A 19,431-nucleotide genomic window follows, 5' to 3' on the forward strand; every position below is an offset into this window, starting at 1 on the left:
CCTCGGTGGCTCGTGCCTTTCATCCCAGCGCTCCAGAGGTAGAGGCAGCTGTATCTCCATGAGTTCAAAGCCAACATGGTCTACATAGCAAGTTCAGGCCAGCCAGAACTACAAAATGAGGGGAAAACAAAGAAGAGAAACAAACTCTCCAAAACAAAGCTTCCGATAGGGCTGGTTCTAATATTAAAGGTGGTGGTGTGAAAATATTCTCATGATCTAAGTCTATGTGAATTCTTGTGCTCTTTGGAACAGGACATTTCTGGACAGTGCTTTCCGGAGGAGTCACATTATAGACTTCACACCTATGAGTAATCTATACTGTCCCAGGAGTGCACTGCCATGAACCACGCCTCTTAATTCTCATAAACAGTGTTCATTTAGGTACAGGGTCTAAGCATGCTTGGGAACCATCCATTTGTGAACCGCGTCTGGCAGGGTAATCTGGACGGCTCGCCCAGGTTAAGACACACACGGCAGGCTGAAATACTCATCAAACCCCAAAGCAAGGCCAATAGAAAAATGAGAAGCTGCCCTCGCCAGGGTCTCCCACTGCGCTCTGAGAGTGGGGACCGCTTCTCTCCGTTACTTCTCCAGCTACTTCCCCGCAGCACAAAGGACCACGCGAACACCGACGGTCTGGGGGGCGGGGGGCGTTGGCGACTGAATTCCAGTGTGCACTTGGGAGGGAGGCCCCGCGAAGGAGGCTTTCAGAGGGTTTCTAAGCCCCGAGCTCCCCGTTATCCGCTGGGGCCGAGAGGGGAAGACGCTCCGCTGGGGACCGACTCCCGATTCTGTCGGACAGCCAGCAGGCGGGCGGAGGCGAAGCGGATCGGAGCACCCCGGGGACGCAGACAGTGAACCGGGGATGGGGAAGGACCACGGTTCCAGCTCAGCCCGGCAGGCCAGAGGCCGGGCGAGGCCTCAGGCGAGGGCGAGGCCCCGCCCCCCTCCGGCCAGGCCCCGCCCTCTGCCCCGCCCCCTTCCCGGGCTGCGCCTCCTTGCGCGCCCCGCCCGCGGGCGGAAGCGAGAGCGAGGCTGAACGCCTGACGTCAAGGCGACACCGCCAAACCTCGCCCAGAGTCAGGCGTGGAAAGCAGCCTGAGCGGCGGCGGCGGCGGCAGCGGCAGCGGCAGCGGCGGAGGCGGAGGCGGCGGCGGCGGTGGCGGCGGCAGAGACCGCCGTGGCGCCGGGAGCAAGCGACCCGAAGGGAACGCGGGGCGACGGCGGCGACGGCGGGGACCCGGTGACAGCGCGAGAGGTTGGCGGAGGAGCGGGGCGGGCGGGCGGGCGGGCGCGTGCGTGGCTGGCGAGGCTGGCGGGGGCAGGGGCGGGGGAGGACGGGCGCCGGCTTGGAGGGGAGCGGTGGGGTGCGGCGCGGGGCCGGGCGGGGGAGCCGGGCGGTGTGTGTGTGTGCGTGCGTGTGTGTGTGCGAGCCGGGGGGAGCTCCCACGGCGGCGATGGTGGCCCGGGCGCGCGGCAGGTGGCTGCGGGGGTCCCCGCCACCGCCGCCGCCGCCGCCACCCCACCCCACCGCGTCCCCCTCGGTTCCGCGGGCGCGCCGCCTCGGAGCGGCCCGGGGAGGAAGCTCCAAGCCGCGGCGGGGAGCGGGCGGCGCGCTTTTGCGGAAGGGGTCAAATGTCTGAAATATGGCGGAGGAAGTGAGCGCCCGAGGAACCCCCACCCGCGCTCGCCCGCTCCTCCGTCCGCCCGCGGCCCCGCAGCCCTGCCCCGCCGCGGCCCCGCTCACCCCCGCTGGCCCCGCCGCCGCGGGGTGGGTGGGAAGTTAGAACGGAAACCAGAAAAGTTGTCCTTTGCGGGACACCCCGGGGGTTTGCTCCCAGCTCCCGGGGGCCCGGCGGCGGAGGAGCCTTGAGCGGGGTCGGGGGGGAGAGGGACCACTCCCCCGGCGCCCCGCCGGATCGAGCCTGACGGGGGGGAAAAAGTTTGCCCGGATCGGGACTGGCTGGCTTCGTTTGTTGCGGGAAGTGGCCGGAGGAAGAAGGCAAACGGAGCGAGCCCCACCTAGTCTGGCCGCCGCCAACCGTGCAGAAAGAGGAGAGAGAGAGAGAAAAAAAAAATGTTAAAGGGGCCTTTCCCTTCGTCAGCAAGAGGAAATCTCCTTTTTCTCTTGCAGAGAGAGAAAAAAATCTAGGAAGTTTGTCCTCTTCTCCTTTTTTTCCCCCCCACCCTCTCAATATGTCTGATTCTGAAACTGACTTATCAGCGCCATGAATTTTCTTTGAAACTGCTCCGAGGGAACTGAGCCCTCCGGATTTTCCTTGGGGTGGAGGGGGAAGATGCCTTTAGGGAGAAAGATCTTCCCCTCAGAGTTTGAGCGGATGGGCTTACTTTCCTTTTCGCTTGCCTCCTCTCACCCTCCAGTACTTTAGAAAGACATTTTTGGCCCTCTGACTCCTGACATGACAGGAATAGGAAATCACATTTTTACGGAGTTAAAAGTTGACATTACAGCGAAGGCTGGACTTTTAATATTTTTAAATTAATTGAGCCTCGTTTGAATGTTTGCTTTGCTGACAGTGTGTATTAACATATACCGAGTGCTTCTAACTTGTAAATTCATTTTTTTTTTTTTTGCAGTTTTCTTTTGTATAATTAGAACGTTGTTGAGACTTGCCTACCAGGAATTTATCTTAGCAAGAAGTAACTTAATTGAATGGGGAAATTCTCTTCATTTAAAGCTCATCATTCTTAAAAGCTAACTTGGAATCTATGTATTAAGTCCTAATAGAGTCATGGGACTTTTTAAGGGCCGGAAAGGGACTGTTTAAATCATCTGGTCCCACCCTGTCATTTTATGGAGGAGGAAACTGAGGCCTACAATAGATAAGATAACCAGTTACCTGAGTCTGCTGACTCGTAAGGCAGTGGTCTATCCATAAAAGAACCCACAGGAAGAAATATGACATTGCAGTGGTGAGTGACATCTTGCAAAGATTGCTAGTCCAATTACTCTCTCCTCTCCAAGGTAGAGTGCCTTGGTTAGCTAAATGGTGTGGAATAATCACGTAGGTAGTGTCATCCCCAGGTTTGGGTTTAGAAGAAGTTAATACTCTGGGGAGGAAACAATTTTACTTAAAGACACAGAATCCCTAATGACAGTCTTGTTTGAGCTCATCCATACTTTTAATCTCTATAGTACATTATATTCCCTTGTACTTTCTGGTTGACATTCACAGTAGTTGAATAACCTTATCTGTGGAAGCCACAAAGTGAATTGCTGAAGAACGTGTAGCTATTTGGGTTTTAATAACAGCTGAAGGGCCCAGTGCTAAGTCAGCTTAATTTTTAGTCTACGGTCCGGAGCACAGAAAGGATGGCTGTGTCTTTCCCCTTTTTCTGTCCAACTTATCCCTCTTCCTTTCCGTGGCTTGTATCACTTCCGAACTTCTGTGACTGTCATGTATCTTTATCTAGTCCCCTCCGTTGTAAAGGCCAAGGACGGGATCTGTTTCTTTTGTATGCCTCAGATGACCAGCATGTTGCTGTTTACATAGATTCTCGGTGGAAGTTAAGTGGAATTAAATGAAGACACCATGAGGATAGGAATTCTGTTGTAGTCTTAATCCTAGCATTTTTACCTGGGCCCTAGTGATGTTTGGGGCTTAAATTTAGAGATTAATGGAAAATCCAAAGAGAACAGTGTAACTTTTCAAAAAGAATTACTTTTGTATTTTCTTTGGTCTCACTCTGTACAAATTGATCATCATTTTATCATTGTTCATTTATAATGATTCCACTATTTTCTTTTGACCTATAGAAAGAGAGAGAGTCCTCCCACCAAAGAGCCTGTAAGGGCTGTCAGTTTGTTGGTGTGTGCGTGTGTGTTTTAAAGTGGTGCCGAGCATGGTATTTTTGCAACTATAATCCCAGCAGTTAAGATTTGAGGCAGGAAGATTGCCATAAATTAAAGACTAGCCTGCACTAATGAAACCCTGTGTATAAGTAAATACATAAATAACTTGATCTACTTTTATGAAGATCTTTGGAAGACTTACGCCTATGCAGAAGTTGATTACATGTAACTGGTTGTACATGCTGTTTTAAGTGTAAAGTCTAAGATTGGACTCATGTTCAGCTTTCTTTGCTTTTTGTTAAGGTACTTGATAAATAGTTCTTGAATGAAATTAACCTGTAAAATTAGATCTGAGAGAACTTAGCTGATTTTACCTCTCCCACCCCCAAAGTGTAGTTTATATTTGGCATTTTATTATTGAATGTCAGGGAGATCTTAGTGATTTACATGTGTCGTTCCCAGGAAATAAATTTTAAGGGGTAGATAGATGTCGATCTGTAGTATTTAGATTTGAACTGCTATTATGTTCATTTAGTGTTTATGCTTTAAGTAGTCAAAGACTATTTCTCTAGAGCAATGATGTCATATCGTCACTGTAGAGTCCATAAAAATTCATCTTTCTGACTGGGGATGCGGCTCAGTGGTAAGTGTTCACCTCTCTTTTCCAAGTTGCTGGATCCAATCCCTCACTGAAAAAAAATAATTACACTTCAACTGTCTAGGGCTTTTTAAAGTTGTAACTAAATATACTTTGTGTATTTGGGTTTGGTTTAGTTCTTATGTGAAGGGTATGTATTGTTTTGTTTCTATATTTGTTTTTTGTTTTTTCTCATTTTTGTGGACCCTTTAGTCACATAGATTAGGCCAAAGATTGTACTGTTTTGTCTTTCCAAACTGAACTCTCTTGAACAAGAACAATTTCTTAAGCGATGGCTTGATGCATTGTAACACTAGACAAAATTTTTATTGTGCTGTGTGTGTAAGCAGCATTGTGTGTCTCTTGTACTGAAAACTAATCTTTTCAGTACTTGGAGATGTTTTGCAGGAGTGTTGAAAGGTTCTGATTACCAGTTGAGGACTGAAGTCTTGAAATTGGTTCTTTAGAAATCTCAAGGATACAGTGAAAACAGTAGCTACATAGAATAGAATATGAAGGGCTGGAGATGGCTCAGGGGTTAAGAGTGCTTGCTGCTTTTGCAGAGGACCTGAATTCGATTCCCAAGCACCTGTGGGGGTGGGGGGCTCTAGCCACCTTCCTTCTGGCCTCCTCAGATGCCCACATGCAGGTGCATTCACACACATATACTCAGGTACACATAACTAAGAAAAAGAGACTAGAAGGAACTGAGCCATTTAGAGTAAAAGTTTGACTTGCTTTATAATCTGTTGTCGTTTGTTTGAACCTACTTGACTGGATTCGAAGATCAATCCCTTTAGCAATAGAGTTTCTGTTTTGTAAAAAGTTAATCAGGAATTTTTTGCCACCTGAAAATAGTACAATTTTAAAATTCATGAAGACAAAGAATGTTACTTATTTTCCCCACACTTCATAAACACTGCTGTGCTTGCTCCTAATGTTCAAATTGAGGGTACACAGCAGTTGATTACATTTCCAGAGAGCCCTAAAACTCTAAAAGAAAGAAATGAAACTTTAGGGGTATAAGGTTTTAAAATTACATTTAAATTCTCTAAAAATATTTGCAACAGGAATTACAAAATTTCCATCTTGTTTTTATTATACAGAGGGATAATATTAAAGTTGGTTACATTCAAGATACCTGAATAGTAGAAACACTCATTTCTAGATTAAGAGTATCATTCTCTAACTACAGCCCGAGTTTGAGTTTTTACATATTGAACTGGTTCCTAAGGCTTCTGGTTGTTAAATACTGTTTCATATCTTTATAGTTGTGCTGCTTTATAGCAGTGAAACTATTCTGTCTAAACTAGATCGTGACTTGAGGAGGTAACTTGCTAGGGGAACTGTTCCAAGGGTTGAGGATACAGATTGATAAAGCCTATTGGAGATGTTGGAGGAAGAGGCAGGCGCCTGTTACAAGCAGCGCAGAGTGAAAGCAGTTTGAAGTACAAGATCTAAAATTTATCTCAGCAACTAGATGTTTATAAAATGTCATCTGCCCCCTCCCCTGCCCCCACCTGTGTGTGGTGGTCTGTATCTGTAATCCCAGCATTTGAGGAGTACAGGAAGGGCAATCCTTCTGTCAGCCTTTGCTACACAGCAAGTGTCAGTCCAGCCTGGGCTACGGGAGACTGTGTCTCTGCGCATGTCTTCCTTTACTTAAACCATAACTATTTTGAAAATGAAAAGGCAATTGATTGCCTCACTGGTGGGCTATGTCTTCCTCCTGTGGTTTTCCTCTTTGCCTTGTGTGATCAGAAAAAAAAAAAAGGAAAGCAGTGTTCTGTCTGCTTAGTAGAGTGTCAGGTGGACTTGGGGAGAGGCAGGAAGTGGGAGCTACAGGTGGGCTCCAATTGCCTGTCTTCTGAAGTTTATCCTCACATTAGAGTGTTTTTCATAGCCGTCATCATAGGTGTTTGAATGTGGAGGACTCAAACCTAGGGCTTTCCGTGTGTTAGACAGAGGACGACAGTGCTCCATCCCCAGCCCCTCAGAGGCAGTCTGTAGTAAATCTAAGTTAATGAAACTAGAGGTTTCAGTTAAAAAAAAAAAAAAAAAGAATATTATAAGTACAAACCACTTTCATTCAATTAGTAATTTGAGACAGCAGATAGCCTGTGTACTCCATACAATTCATCACCCTGTGTTTTAAGGTACGGTGGTCATGCGTGCTAATAGTACATTATGTGTTACAGATATAACCGTCTGTGATTTTTAGGTAATGAATTGACTTCTCAGTAATACAACTCTGACATCTGTGGAAACCTTAAATTTTATACTGTACAGATAAAAAGGGATCAGGACAGGATATGTGTGTACTATTATTAGTTTTCACACTCAGAATTTCTCTTATTTGGAGATACTACACAACATTTATATGGCTAAGATTGGCTGAGTTTTCAAATGTTCAGCTCTACGGTTTTAAAATACACTAGAGAGGGTAAGAGCATGAGTGTCTCTAATCTCTGCACTGCTCTGGTGCCTTAGGGAAGCATGGCCTTTCCTCTCTGAGGCTTTCCCTGGGCAAGATGACGAGTAGATGATGCACTTGAGGATTAAGTCAAGTCTCATTTGTAGACATTTTGCAAATCATAGGACATACTCATGTAATACTCGTTCTTTACATAGAGTGCCTATTCTCTAGCATTATCTTAAATAAAAAGGCATGAATAAACGAACAGTGGCTTGTGAATTGTTTTGGAGCTGTTGTTTTGCTTTGGAGAAAAGGTCTTACTGTATTACCCACTCGGGCTCCTCCTCCTTCAGCTTTGAAAGGACTGAGATGCCATGTGCATCCCCAAACTTGAGGAGTTTTACATAGGAATTGTTTTGCTCAGCGATTATCAGAGTGTGATCCTAGGAACCCTGCAGATCTTGTAGATGTGTATGGGGAGTCTGCGAGAACAAAGCTATTTATTATATTACCAATGCAAGGATGTCCCTTGCCCTTTCTAGTGTATATTGACATCTGTTTCCATGGTGCAAGACCAGTGGCAAGTGCACACAGCTTGTGACACCTTGGAAGGAATCGGATTAGAGTCTGGTGTGTTCTTCACTGCCCTGACTCTGTTTAAAGGAAAGAAAAAAGTTCCAACTAAATGTCTTGAGGTTTTAGGAATGAATTGATTCTCTCCCTGTGCACAGGTCTTTTTAATAAGACAATAGGAGAATGCTTGAAACACGTTGGCTTCCCACTAAAGCATAGTGATTGTCTCCAAGAAAATCAAGGCTCAGAGGCTGAGCCATTCGCTTTTGTTTAGATTTTCTTTTGCTTTTGGGGGGTTTTGCCTGCATGTTTGTGTGTGCAATGCCCTCAGAGGTCAGAAGAGGGAGTCGAATCGTCTGTAACTGGAGTCGTATCTGGTTGGTTGTGAGCCGCCACCTGGGTGTTGGGAATTGAACATAGGTCCTCTGTAAGAGCAGCAAGTGCTTTTAACTGCTGAGCCTCCTCTTCTATTCCCTGAACCACTCACATTTTAAAGGAAAAGTTTGGCTTGAAAGAATGCCTGGTAACCTGGGCATTGGTGGCTCATGCCTTTTTTTGTTTGTTTGTTTCGAGACAGGGTTTCTCTGTGTAGCTTTTGCGCCTTTCCTGGAGCTCACTCTGTAGCCCAGGCTGGTCTCGAACTCACAGAAATCCGCCTGTCTCTGCCTCCCAAGTGCAGGCAGGAAAGAGTTAAGCTCCAGGACAGCTAGAGCTGTTAGTTACACCGAGGAAAAAAAAACCACATGTCTCAAAACACAAACACGAAAAGAAAAGAAAGGAATGCTTGATAAATATTCAAACTCAGAGTTGAATATTAAGCTTTTTAAATTTTATTTGTTTTATATGTGTGTCTAAATGTCTGTGCACCATGTGCGTGCAGTGCCCATGGAGGCCAGAAGAGGGCATTGGATCCCCTGGGACTGCAATCACAAATCAGTTGTGAGCCGCTCTCTGGGTGCTGAGAATTGAACCCCAGTTCTCTGGAAGGGCAGCAGTGCTCTTAACTGCTAATTCCAGCCCCCTGACATATTGTTAAAAACAAGGCTGCTTGTTGTCCTCAGGAAAATTGTAACAGTATCTCTGAATGATTGTAAATAGCTCTTAAGCAAACATGAGGATTTTGGAAAGCTTTTCTCAGCACTGGGCCCTTGATACTTGATAGCCTCTGAGTACTGAGGGGAGCATCTTTCTGTGAAAGTGAGGAACATTTTAAGAAGTGTATACTGGAATGAGCTGTTACTTGAAAATTTGTGTGACTATAAGCCAGGATTTTTAAAGTGACCAGCACAAGATACTGTAAGAAGTTTTGAGTGCTGTGGCCTTGTTTCGGAATCCTTACTAATACAAATTGGGTTAGATGGAGTTCTTGGTGGTCTTCTCTAGGCAGCCCGTCACCTTGGCTCACATAAATTTAGGTAGTTACTTGGCATGTCAATATTATCTTTTTTAAAATGCTGTTCCTTTTCCCCGTTTACTTAGGAACGATCGTAGCAATCTTGTTAAACAGTAAAAATTTTCTATTTTTAGAGTAACCTGGGTCTAGCTCTGTGAGTTTCAGACAGTGAAAGCAGGCAGAAAGGTAGCCCAGTAGGTCCGTGGGTGCGCTGTGCACCGGTCACCTCAGAGAGGAAGGAGAGAGGATGTCCCTGCTGCGTAGCCCGCTCACTGCTAACTAGCAAGACAGAAAGAGGCCCTGACCTGTGACCTCCTGCAGTCTATTTCAACTACAAAGGAACACACTTGCCTGTTCTACAATACTGTCATAGAAAGCCAGACCTCAAAACAATTGGTTAATAGGGCCAGCAAGATGGTTCAGCGGTTAAAGGCGCCTGCCACCAAGCCTGCTGCCTGACTGGGAGCCCATGTGGTGGGAGGCGAGAACTGACTCCCGTAAGTTGTCCTCTGACCTTCACACACACACACACAATTTAGGACTTAGTAAAAGGTGCTCAGCTGATAAGATCGGGTATTGTTCTCCGTAGAGGACCTGGGTGTGTTCAGTTCCTTGCAGCTGTCTGTCACTCCAGCTTCAGAGGCCTCTTCCTCAGGCACATGCAGTACTTACCCACCACAGATATTAAAAATGAAAAGCAAATTGGTTTAAAAACCAGCCTTGTTTTTTTCCCACTGAAACCTCTAGTAAAAGGCCAATTTACATGCTCTGAAGAGAATTCAGGTTACTGGACAGCACTCTTTAAAGGACAGAGTTAACACCAGAGGCAGGGTTGAGGTGGTTTAGAGAAGGACTAGACACACAATGCCCACTTGAGGGATTAGGTCCCGGAGGGCTGCTGCCTGCAGGAGCTAATCCCAGTGGGGGAGGAAGGTGAAGAGGAACTTCCGTGCTTCTTGTATTAAGTAATTAACTGCTCAGCTGGTCCAGCGGTTCTGAATTAGGGAACACACTGAGATCATATTTTATGTCCAGGACATCCAAAGTCATCACAGGTTGCCACTAAAAAACTAAGTGCAATTTCTTCCATTTTTAGCTAGCTTTTATACATTTGTGCCCACGCATGCCCGCGGACAACCCCCACCCTCACCCACCAGCCACGAGCTCTATCACTTGAATCATAGACTTTACTGGCCTTTTGCGGGGGTGGGGTGTGGGGGGGGGTGTGTATGTGTGATTTGCTTTGTTTGTTTTTGAGGTTTTGAGGCTTCCCTGTGTAGCAGAGGCTGGCCTTAAACTGAAAATCCTCCTGCTTTTAAAGGTGTGTACCACCATGGCAGGCCTTTTGTAAGCTGACAAGAAAGAATTGATAACATTTCTCTGGGGTGTGAAATTACTGTTTGTTGGTTGTTTTCTTCTGAGATGGGAGTTAGAGCCTTTACTGACCTTGAATTTGTGGCTGTCCTGCCTCAGCCTCCTGAGTGCTGAGGGTACAGGTGTGTGTCACCAGGACCTACATGTGTTGTTTAGAAGAACGTGATGGTTGATAATAGCCATGAAGGGGAGAAGGGCGGGACGTGGAAAGACGGGAGGATGGATGAAGAGGGTGCTGAGGAGGTTCTGGTTGGAATGAACCGGACTGCCAGTCTTCACTGCTGTGGTTCAGCAGAAATGGTAGAGCTGCCTTGTCTCCCTCTAGGAGCCTGTGCAAAGAGTAATGCAGCATTCTCTGCCTCTGAGCTGACAGTGAGTGCCTTTGCTCCCAACAGAACCTGCTGGACATTAAACACCCAGGCATCCACATTAGACATCATCTCGCTGTTCTTTATGTTTTAGCTGATTCCTGGAAGTATAAGATAAATCAGGGAAATTAGATACCTACTGTTTTTGTTTCTTAAGACCAGGTCTCACTGTGAAGCCAGAGCCCAGGCTGATCTCCAGCTTGTCGTCTCCTGCCTCTGAGCTCCCCCCGGCCCCCGAGCCCCACCCCTGGTGCTGGCATTACGGGAGTGCTGTGTGTTTTGGATAGTTGCTAACCTTTGGTTCTGTCTTTTGTTTGTTTGTTTTTATTGTTGGTTTTGGGTTTTGGTTGATTTCCTGTTTTGGTTTGAGATAGGGCCTTATTCTACCACCCAGACTGGTCTAGAGCGCACTGTGTAGCCCAGGCTACCCTTCAACTTGAGGCATTTTTCCTGCCATGCACAGTCCTGGACTTGGTTACTTGTGGTTGATTGACATTGATTTGTCTTAGGTTCAGTTCTCTCTGCCTCTGCCTGTGATCGTTGTTCACTTTTTTTAGGAGCTTATCTTCCTATGAGAAGTTGGACTGAATAGCTGAAGCCTTTTTTTGGGCTCTCAAAGGGTTTATAATCCCCTCCTAATGTTGACCAGATCTAGTCTTTTTAATATTTATTTATACACATGTGCCTGGGTGTATGTGTGTGAACCATGTGTGTGCAGGTGCCACAGGGTGTCAGAAGCGGGCAGAGCCCCTTGAGTGGGTTCTCTGCTAGAGTAATGCATGACTTTTAACTGCTGAGCCATCTCTCCAGCCCTCTACTTTAAAAACTCTTAATTGGAAAAAAAAAATGTTTATAAAGAATTTGATGGTTTGTCTTTATTGAGGACCTGCATAAGCTACTTCTTGCACTTGGTTTTGAAAGTATTGTATCTGATTGTTCAACTGTGTTTTTGTTCCCGAGACAGGATCTCATGTAACCTTGGGTGGTCTGGAGCTCACTATGTAGACCAGGCTGGCCTTGAACTCACAGAGCTCCTTAGCTTTCCCAGAGTTCTAGGATTAAAAGTACACACTACCACGCCAACTTGTTTCTGTTTAGGGTGTGTCTCTTGAGAACTGGTCCATCTGGCTACATGTTATTGAGAGCCAGTTGTTCATGGCTTTTGCATGTTAGAATTGAATTAAACAGTTTTATACAAAGAGTTTTAGCAAAGATAGGAAAATACAAAAATGTAAATAAATACCCAGTTAGTAATACAAGTGTTTTTGGAACCAGAATTGGCAGCTCTTAACTGTTATAGTTAGAGAAAACGGTAAAAATGAAGTGGAATTTATGCACAGGATAATAAGATGGGTAATAATAGAGAGTTCTTGGAACAGGCTCTATACTAGTCGGTGTTTGTGAAATGGATTCTAGGGTCCAACAAGACAACCTGACTCCTGAAAGTTGTGCTCTGACTTCCACACACAGACACAGTAGTACAAAACACAAGGTGGGTAGCTGCTGCCCTGCTTTGGTAGAGGTCTGCGAAGTGGATTGTAGGCCGATATAGCCCTTCACCTGTAGCCCTTGTTGATAGGTGTCTTCCTGTTGAGACTTGGTGGGGTGGTTCTTTCCTAGTGCAGTGAGGAAGGTAAAGTGCTGTCCATATGGAACATGAGCAGTCACACATCAGTGTTGAGGTCCAGTGTGAGCACTTAAAGGAGACCAGGTGAGAAGACCCAGTATTCGTCAGATCGTTTAGAAATAGGAAGTTTCTCTGAAGAAGACATTAGGATATGGAAATGGTACTTTCAAGCAACTTAAAACAGTCTACTGGAACTCAGAGGCTGGTAGAAGTCAGCATTGGGTGTCTTCCTCAGTCCCTGCCCACTGTAATTTTCCAGGAAGAGGCTTCAGTGAAGCTAGAGCTCACCCATTCTATACTGACTGGCTGGAAAGCCACAGGGATGCTCCTGTCTCAGGAAGGACCCGTATGGTGGGTGGAGAGAACCCACTCCCTGAAGTTGTTCTCTGCCCCCCCACGTGCAAATCTTGGTGCCTGTGCTCTTGAGGTACACATATGCACACAAAGTGAGAGGACCCAAATTCAGTTCCCTGCACCCACGCGGTAGTTCACAGCCATTCGTAACTAACTCCAGGGCATCTGACACCCTTTCCTGACACCCTCGGGCACCAGCTGGTGCAGTACATTATGAAGGCAAACACTTGTGACCATAAAGTAAGTAAACCTAAAAGAGACTTTATTTTTCCAATCCCAAGTGGAACCGCCTGGTGTAGTGACAGAAGAAGAGCTGCAGTGGGTACTTTGAAACTCAGCGTGCTTAACAGGAAGTGTCTGCCCACTCTTCCTGTTTCCTCAGTGTGGTCTGCTGATTGTAACGGACTAATAACATCCAGACTTTTCACTTGGTGGATGCACTAATGTTAAAAATATGCTATAACATGTATGCATGTGATTTGGGGGAGAATAATAGTTTATCTCAAATTTAGCGGGAGATGAACGTTTTAAAGATACCTTTTAAAAGAGTCATCTCTTTTTATGTTATGTCTGAGTGTTTGCTGGCCTGTACGTATGTGCACAGTGTAACTGCCTGGTCCCCTCAGGCCAGAAGAAGGTAACCGATCTTCTGGAAAGGTAGTTATAGACTGGTTGTGAGCCACCATGTGGGTGCTGGTAGCTAAACCCGGTCTTCTGCAAGTATGGCAAATGTTCTTCTGCGCTGAGCTGGCTCTCCATCCCCCAAGCTGCATTTTGTTAACCTAGTAGTTATGCCAGTGAGTAAGCAGGTACTGTGTATGGCAATGGAAGGGAGACATTCTTGATGGCTCCCAGGCACATATGACACCCCCTTTATTTTTCTAAGTGTCCTTTACTAGTTATCAAAGGCATCTTTGAGTAAACTGAGAAATACAAAATACCTGTTAAATTACTCAAGCCAATGTGGACAGTAAGTGGCCAGCATAAATTGCTGATTAGATTGAAATATTAAACTAGTAGGAAATCGTGGAAAGTGCTTCTTCTTCCTCTCCTTTTTGTTTCATGGTTAGTTTTCTCTTCTGTGCTTTCAGCAGATTTGCTGGGGTATTTCCATTGGCAATATCTTGGTCCTGAAGTTTCTTGTGTGGCATAAAGTTGTGCAGATTCAAGTCCACAACCTAAAATCAAGATATTCTCTTGGCTTCTTAATACACTGGGGGCAGTCAATTAAGCATGTCATTTGCTCCTAGTTATGTGGTAATGGGAAATGGAATATTTTTGTAGTTGTGTGTTCCTATTCTCATGGAAGATGCTGGTTATATTTCTGAATTCAGCCTTATGCTGAAACAGACTGTAAATGATGTTTTTACAAGTTTATCCTGTACAAGGTAAAAACTAGGTGTTTATATTAAGAAATGTGTATGATATTTTCCATTCTCAAAAATGGGTGTGACTTGTTCAAAAGTCCCTACTCCTACTCTTAACTTATAAACTAGTACTGATAGCCTGATTTCTGATTTCTTATACTTTGCCTCCCAGTATTTCCAAACTGGATTTACTGCTTGCCTAAAATATGTTAGTGCACATCTTTTCACCAATGTCCCAGGGATGTCTTTTCGGTGGATGAATAGTTACTTATAATTCTGCAGTCTCTGCAGATGTCCACCTTTGATGGTAGCATTAAATTACGTACATTGAGGACTATAGTGTACCCCCCCCCAGCAAACGTTATTCCTTTGGAGATTTACCACACCCCCATGACTTATGTAAGCTTGAATATGAGTGGTTATTTAAATTACCGAAGAATCGATGGATGGAGGTCTGCGGAATTAGGACTGTCTCTTTGCAAAGCAAAAAGATAGTTCATATTGTCCATTGGACGGGTTATCATCTTTCTTTGCAGAAGTTTCTACCCTGTTGTCCTTTGCCTGAACCTCAGTAGACATTGCTAAGGAAGAGCTATACTCCTCCCTTGGAGTCCCACGAGTCTGGATTGTTCTCACACTTGTTCTCATTACTACACTTGGTACACATATGTACACAATTTGTCACCATTAAAGTGAGGTACAGAATCTTCCCTCATCTCTTTCGGGGCTAGCCTATAAGGCAGTGATTCTCATCTTGTGGTCTCCAGCCCTTTGGGGATTGCTTCTCAGATGTTTACATTATGCGTCATAACAGTAACAAACAGTGGTTATGAAGTAGCAACAAATAATGTTAGGGTGGGGTCAGCACAGTATTAAGATCTGTATTAAAGGGTCGCGGCATCCGGAAGGTTGAGAGCCACTGCTCTGGGGCCTCTGTAATGGACAGGATAATAATCTAGACTTTGTTGACAAACTGTCCTTATCAGGGCCATTCACTTCTGCCATCTTAGCCTGGTGACAGCCATGGATGATACACTGAATGAGCATGCCTGGGTTCCAGTTAAGTTGTTTTCAGACACAGCCAGTAGATTGGAGACGAAGTTCAGTGGTGTAGTGCTTGCCTGGGATGCACCAGGTCCTGGGTTCGATCTCCAGGTGTCTTTTCTGTTCCAGGCTGTGCATTTAGTTTTTAGTTATACAGCGGTGAATATGACACCTGATACTAGGCCACAGCATATTTAAGTAAGTCTTAACTTTAAGTGCATTTGGACAAATTCAAGACAGTTTATGTACCTCACATACAGCCACAAGAACATTTTAGCCAATATTCATTCATTGGTTTGGTTTGGTTTTGTTTTGGGGACAGGGTCTTACTATGTAGCCCTAACTGCCTGGAACTGAAAAAGATCCTCCTGCCTCTGCCTCCTGAATGCTTAGATTAAAAATAGTGCACCCAGGCGGATCTCTGTGAGTTTGAGGCCAGCCTGGTCTACAGAATGAGATCCAGGACAGGCACCAAAAACTACACAGAGAAATCCTGTCTCACAAACTAAAAAATAAAAATAGTGCACCACCATGGCTAGCCTCCACAGTAGTTCTTAAGTTGAAGTGGGGAAGCTGTGTGAGACCTTAGGAAGATCCCTTAGGTGCCGTGTTCTGTAGCAGTATAACTAACCACAGCCTCGGTGTGCTTTGGCCATCAGACACTGTGGTATCCGGAAAATAGCCTGACTGTATCTGGTATTCTTCTCATTGTATATAATAGGCACGGCACAGCCATTTAAATAATACTGTCGAATAAAGTTAACACCAGTTTTCTTAACTGTCCTTAGGTCAGTTTCTTGCAGTTTCTTTTATGTGGTATATTGTTTGTGGTATATTACTTCTGGCCCTTTTATTTTGATTTTCATCAATATAAAACAGGTTTTTGTTTCAAGCCAGGGCTCATATATTTTAAAAGTAGACCACATATTAATCTTAATATGAATGTGATATGTTGTTCCATTGCCTGCTATTACTAATAGCTGCTACTACTCTTAGAATCTTTTTGATTTTCAGGTGTCTTCCACTTTCTCAGTATGGCATCTGCCCTTCAGACCGCTGTCTAGTATGTTGCTTCCAGAGTCAGAGCCCCTGAGCCTTTTCACAGCAGAGCTTTCTTGTCTTCCTGTGACTACTCTGCTGTGTCTTTCCGCTTCCTGTGCCTGCGCCCTGGGATCAGGGTCAGGCTGTGCTCTCTGGAGAGCTTGAAGTCCGTGCTAGACTTCCTTTGGTACCTTTGTTCTCTTCTTGGCCCTGATCATCTTTTTTCTAATTGACACACTGTAGTTTTTCTTGATGCTACTTTCTCTATAAAGCAGTTCCTGATTTCCACTTGAACTCTTAGCATACTTTGTGTTTCTCATAATATGTGCCCCTCCCTCTTTGGTGGCGCTACAGTCTGAGCCCAAACCCTGACGCCAGGTTATAATCAAGCAGTGAGCCATATCCCTAGGACTGTTTGCTGTGTTTGTCTTCCCCCACAATCTTCTTGAGAACAAGTATGTTGTTTCCCTTTATAATTGACATATGTAATCGGGCATGGTGGCGCACGCCTTTAATCCCAGCACTCGGGAGGCAGAGGCAGGTGGATCTCTGAGTTCATGGCCAGCCTGGTCTACAGAGTGAGTTCCAAGACAGCCAGGGCTGTTGTTACACAGAGAGACCCTGTCTCAAAAAACCAAAAAAAGAAAAAAGAAAGAAAGGGAGGGAGGGAGGGAGGGAGGAATGTAAGATGAAGCAAACACCTGTCAGGATTTCCTTCATTTTGTGCTGTAGCCATCTTCTTCCCGTGTCCTTCCACAGAAATAGACTGCCCAGTAGTAGTCGATTGTAGGGGCACTAGGGCACTCTGGGCTTTACATTTCTTTATATATTTATATATATATATATATATATATATATATATATATATATATACACACACACACACACACACACACACACACACATATATATATATATTTTTTTTTATTTTACAATACCATTCAGTTCTACATATCAGCCATGGGTTCCCCTATTCTCCCCCCTCCCACACCCTCCCCTTCCCCCCAGCCTACCCTCCATTCCCACCTCCTCCAGGACAAGTCCTCCTCCGAGGACTGCAATCAACCTGGTAGACTCAGTCCAGGCAGGTCCAGTCCCTTCCTCCCATGGGCTTTACATTTCTAATGCAGTATTTTAGATTATTAAATGTTTAGATGCGGTGCACTTAATCAATTTACTCTCCCACTTAGTGGGCTATTTACATGTGGTATATAGTGTGCGGCTTTTCTGAAAAGTGTTGCTACTCAGAATTCTTAGTTGGAAGCTGTATAGTCTGCTGGGTGATGCTTTGATAAAGTCTGAAGCAGCCTGAAAGTTCCCCTCCTTTCTTTTCATGGTGGCCTACTCACTGGCCACAGGCATGTAGAGACTGTAAATGGGTGCATAAGAGAATCTGTGCTCACTCATTCCTTTGCCTGGCTTGGCTTTTGTATGTGTTTCTGTTGTATAAATCATAGAATGCCAAAGTTAATCACTCTCCTTAATAGCAGATATAGAACTTTAAAAAAAGTTGACTACTAAAACTTTGCAGGTTGTTGTATCAGCAGATAAGACAGAGTTGGAGCTAGAGAGGTGGTTTAAAGTACTGCTTTGGGGGCGGGGGTTGAGACAGGGTTTCCCTGTGTAGTTTTGGAGCCTGTCCTAGATCTCGCTCTGTAGACCAGGCTGGCCTTGAACTCACAGAGATCCGCCTGGCTCTGCCTCCTGAGTGCTGGGATTAAAGGCGTGTGCCACCACTGCCTGGCTTGCACTTGCAATTCTTGCAGAGGACCCGGGTCTAGTTCCCAGCACCCACGTGAAAGCTCACAACTGTCTGTACCTCTTGTTCCAGGGCACCAGGAACCCATGTGGTTTATGCATACTCATACCAGCAAACATTCATACACTTAATATACAAAAAAAAAGAAGACCAAGTAGGACATAATTGTTCTTCGAAATGTTCTCACACCTGGTGGCCTTGTCAGAAGCAGGCTCGACACTTAAATATACTGATCTAAGTGTCGTGGCTTAGGCCTCTAGTCTGAGAACTCCAGAGTGGTTGAGACAGTGGTGGGAATAGGATTTTAGACTAGGCTAGACATGAGGCCCTGTAAGAAAGGAAGGTCTGGGCAGCGGCGGCGCACACCTTTAATCCCAGCACTGGAGAGGCAGATGCAGGCGGATCTCCGAGTTCTGAGGACAGCCAGGACAACACAGAGAAACCCTGCCTCGAGAAACAAGACAGAGAAGGAGGAGGGAAGGAACAAAAGCAATACGCACAATGCGTGCTTGTTGTCCTAGTACTCCAGAGGCTGAGGCAGGAGGATAGCCTGTTCCAGGCCAGTTTGTCTCACAGAAACATTTACTAGCCTGCTGTGGTCATGGAAACTCAAGTGTACAGCAGAGTTGTGTGTTCATCTTTCCCCTCTCACTGTGTGTGTGTGTGTGTGTGTGTGTGTGGAAAATGAGAAGTGTTTGCAAGACAGTGCAGTGGAGAACACGGGAGGAATGTACCAAGGGAGAAGCAACCAGACTCAGTAATGGGAAAGCAGGAAAAACCAGCGATGATGACCTCCTTATAGACTGTTTCCTTTAGAATTGTATGCTTTTTGTTTCTTGAGATACAGTCTAGTTCATACTGGCTTTACACCCAAGATCCTCCTGTCCCTGGCTCCTAAGTAGTGGAATTGCTGGCATGCCACCACATCTGTCATAGCTAAAGTGGTATCTTTTAAAAATCCATGTGCATTGCCGGTGTTAATAATGTGTGTCAGTGTAGGCATGAGTGTGGCGCACCTTGGCACGCGGAGCTCGGAGAGCAATGTCGGGTGTCAGTTCTACCCTTCCATCTTGTTTGAGACAAGGTCTGTCACCGCCTGTGCCAGACTAGCTGACCTGCAGTCCTTTGTCCTCTCCTCCGCCTCCTCATAAACACACTGAGATACAGATGATAGCTACAGCCCCCGGCCTCGGCCTGGGTGCTGGGAATCAAACTCGGGTGTCACACCTAATTGGCAAGTTCTTGACCCATAAGCCATCTCTCCACAACTGTTTTTAGAGGTCCTTAGGTGTTTCAAGTTTCAAGCACTATAAACGGCCATCTATAGTTAGGATTTTTAAAACTAGCAAATTAATATTTACCTAAACGGCCATCTATAGTTAGGATTTTTAAAACTAGCAAATTAATATTTACCAACTGCTTACTTACTGTCTTGTCCATTCTCTTAACATTTTGTGCAATACAAGTTATTTCACTTGAATCTTAAAACTCTGAAGAGGAGATTCTGTTACTCACATTTTCAGATAAGGAAATGACATACAGAAAGGTCGGATAGCATGGCAAACGTCATGCCCCGTCCTGTCAGGTCTCAACCGTTGCTGCACATTTCCAGTTTTATCAGACGATTAACTAAAGCCTTTCTTGTCATAGTCCAGTATCTATGG

The 19,431-nt window shown here is 45.3% G+C and overlaps 1 protein-coding gene across 1 annotated transcript in view; it reads left to right on the top strand.

Moving 5' to 3' along the window:
• Nucleotides 1-1,137: 1,137 nt before the first annotated feature.
• The window catches only part of Rap1b (RAP1B, member of RAS oncogene family), a 35,500-nt gene continuing 17,206 nt past the window's right edge, over nucleotides 1,138-19,431 (top strand). The window contains exon 1 of the mRNA XM_028869630.2: nucleotides 1,138-1,258. The gene's annotated coding sequence lies outside the window, so the exon portion shown is untranslated. The remainder of the gene's footprint in view (nucleotides 1,259-19,431) is intronic.

Source organism: Peromyscus leucopus, chromosome 18 (genome assembly GCF_004664715.2).
Source record: "Peromyscus leucopus breed LL Stock chromosome 18, UCI_PerLeu_2.1, whole genome shotgun sequence".
Lineage (NCBI taxonomy): Eukaryota > Metazoa > Chordata > Mammalia > Rodentia > Cricetidae > Peromyscus > Peromyscus leucopus.